The sequence below is a fragment of the Brassica napus genome, chromosome A7 (assembly GCF_020379485.1).
Source record: "Brassica napus cultivar Da-Ae chromosome A7, Da-Ae, whole genome shotgun sequence".
Classification (NCBI taxonomy): Eukaryota; Viridiplantae; Streptophyta; class Magnoliopsida; order Brassicales; family Brassicaceae; genus Brassica; species Brassica napus.
The window spans coordinates 9,337,822-9,341,119 of record NC_063440.1 but is presented as its reverse complement, the minus strand read 5'-3'; the positions used below and the strand labels follow the sequence as shown (position 1 = coordinate 9,341,119).

Below are 3,298 nucleotides of genomic sequence, written 5' to 3'. Positions count from 1 at the left end.
TGAACCTAGACTTCAACCTCGCGTTCCTCCCACGATACCTGACAACTCGCACCATTAGTAAGAAGACAGTCTCAACAAACATAGACCATAATCTGATAACTCCATGACATAGACCGATGATGTTTTTGACTATCAAATGTTTGTCTTTTTATGTGTAATTTTCGGTGGCTAATAATGTCGAGTTCTAAAATACTAATTAAGAATCATTTCGAAGAAACTGATTATTTTTATTTTAACTAGTTACTAACCATGCCGCCATGCATTGATACGCCATATTTTGTTGTTGTTTGTTTTTAAGTTTCTCACTAACTTCTCACAAATTAGTTGTTATTTAATCAAATTAATTGTTATATAAACTTCTGACAAAACTATGTGGTTCCATTGTACCTGATATGACCTAGTAAATTGAAATGAGGATGTTGAATAGAAATTTCAGATGATCACACAATACTTGACAAGCAATAGTATATAATCTATAGGATAATCTTAATATAACGATTTCATTTTTTTGCGATGCTGTAGAATACAAATAGATAAGACTAATTGCAGGGCGTGGTGAGCCAACAACTTTCGCCCCACATCTCTTAACATAATTATTATAAGTCAATTTTTAGGTTTAGATTTTGGTGTTTTCCATTTGGACATTTGTCACATGCACCACGAGTGCCACTTTATCAAAACTAATATTCTTGTACTAACTAGTAATCCCCTAATTAAGAATCAATTCGACTTAATATTTGTGTGATTGTTTTTTATTTTAAAAATATGAATTCATATGGCGTCCCAAATGGAGATCACTAAACTAAGAGGTCCAAGATTGCTTACTTATCGGTGTGAAATTATATAAGTAGGCATACATTTTTTCTGATCGATTTTTGCTGAAAATGAAAAAGAAGAAAAGTTTAGCTTGCTTGTGTTTTTAGCATCAACATTTACTGTCCAGTCAAGACAATGAGATTATTACTTTTCACCCAAAACTATTAATCAAATAATCATGTTTAATCGTTTCGTGCTATGGCATCTTTTACTTGAATGATCTGGTTGAAGTCAAGTTTTACGGTGAGGTAGACATGGCAAAATGAAGTCTCTTTGTTATCTTGCTTTGAAGCTTCTTTAGCAGAAAAGCCTCTCCGGTCATTTGATGTGTAGTGGTGTCCTGGTTATAAAGAACACAAGCAAGGGAACAAGAAGCTAGAGTTATGAAAGTTGCAAGATATTCTTGTTATCCACTTGAAAAGGTTCACGGATATCAAAAAGATTGATAAAAACTATTTTAAGCTTCATTGTCGTCTCGTTTTTTTTATTATTAAGTTAAGAGTGGTATAAAGAGTATGCAAGGGTGAGCATTTGAGATCAAAACCGAAGCACATAGTGTAGAAATTTTGATGTTTTGTTGTAACTGAATTGATCTTTATTTAATCGATTTTACTGAATTTTTATTCAACTATAACTTTTGATTTATAGAGTGAGAAATGGATAGAAACAGAAACAAAGAAAAAAAAACAAGCAAAGTGAATAACCTGTGAAGGATGAGTCTCCAAAGAGCTTTCCATGAGAGTTTGTTTTTGGTGAAGGATAGACTTAAGCGAAGGATTTAGAAGATTGAAGCAATTGCTTTTTGGTCTTCGGTTTTGACTTATTACAACTGAGTGGTTTGGGCTTTGACCTTATTTCATTGTTTTGGGCTACTATATTGATTTTTACCCAGATATTTTATTGTGTATTTGCTTTTTCTTCTTCGTTTTTTTTTTTGATCAACATTCCAATTGGATTTGGGCAATTAGTTTTTCCTTCGAGAACTATTTTTGACAACAAAAAACATTAATTGATCTAATTCTGTTACTGAAGTTTTTAGAGTGAATTGGTTCAATATCCTATAAGAATTTAGTAATTAACAAACTACCTATAACACAAATTATGTAGGCTTTATTGTGCAACTAGGAGAATCGAAATGACAAAACAGTCCTCATATCACTTAGAAAACAATCTAGAGTAGGCTACTTATAGGTTAGAAGCTAAAATCTATCCTATACTAAAAGGTGAATATGGAGTGTTTCTAGCCTGTCCACGTAGGATAAAATATTATACCAATCAAAACATTCCAATAATACACGCTGGCAAAATAATCGGATAGCAGATCTCTTGCTTTCGTACGGGCTCCGCTTTGTTTGATGGGCTTCTCCGGTTCGTGTTGGACTTCGCTACCCAGTTCGAATAATAAAAAAAAACTTCAACGCAATACGGATATCACGAGGCTCTCGCTTCTAGCTCTTCGTCTTCACCTTCCTTCACCATCATTTCAGTTCTCCCGATCCAGAACCCCCACAATCAATCCTCCACTTCATCTCCATCCATAAATTCTTTTTTTATGATTTCGATTCAGTTTACCCTTTCCCTGCTGCTTTATATACTGATTTTCTCTCCTGAGTATAAACCAGCTTTAAAGCGCGTCTGCGGTGGCGGAACCGGCGGGGTCTTCATCATCGAGTGAGGTTCCAATCGAAAGCCAAGGATCCGGTTCGGATTCTGGATCGGAATATAGAGAGCCGGAGCTGAGATCCTCTGATCCTCAAGGTGTGGATGCGGAGAAGCCCGTTGTTCTCACTGATTAGCCTTTGAGGGAGGCCTCTCCTGAAACCAATGTTAACCCTGAAGTCGATGTATTGGCCACACCTACAGTTGCAGGTTTGGTCTCTTCTCTTAGTGTCTATTAATGTTCTGTCTTTATAAAGAAAATTACCATTTCTAAATGTTTTGGTGTGTTTGTGGGTTTAGAGGAAGTGGTGGTGGATGGTGAGAAGTCTAATGTAAAGAAGCGGGGCCAAGACTGCATTCTGATCTCATGTCTTTACCCTTGGAAGACGAGAATAAAATTATCTCTAGGATGGATCACAAAGGCAAGAGAAATGTAATCGACCTATATGCAGGTATATTGAGATTGTGATTCTTCATGCTATTTCACAGAAACAAAAACTCTTTGGACATTCTATGAAACTGTTTTACAATTGTATATGTTTTTTGATATGCACCCACTCTTTGGACATGCTATTTCTCAAAAAAAAAAACTCTTTGGATATTCTCAATAGTGGTGAGATCTTAAATTAAATGATTCAGGGAAGGAAACCACTTGAAAGCTAATATGTTTAGCTGCTCTGTCATTGTTAGTTGAAACAAGGATTCAAAGCCCTCAACTTGGTAAGTCTTTGTTTCTGTCATTCTGATATCTACGATCTGTGAATTTTGGTAACTAAGTAGATATAATGAATGATTAGAGAAAGCTTTGTTTTTTCACTCTTAG

The 3,298-nt window shown here is 35.2% G+C and overlaps 1 long non-coding RNA gene across 1 annotated transcript; it reads right to left on the bottom strand.

Annotated features, from left to right (window-relative positions):
- Positions 1-755: 755 nt before the first annotated feature.
- On the bottom strand, positions 756-1,824 carry LOC125576449. Its single transcript, XR_007314807.1, has 2 exons — positions 1,521-1,824; positions 756-1,156 (listed from the first exon to the last, which is right to left on the bottom strand). It is a non-coding gene; the product is annotated as an uncharacterized LOC125576449 (long non-coding RNA).
- Positions 1,825-3,298: the final 1,474 nt, after the last annotated feature.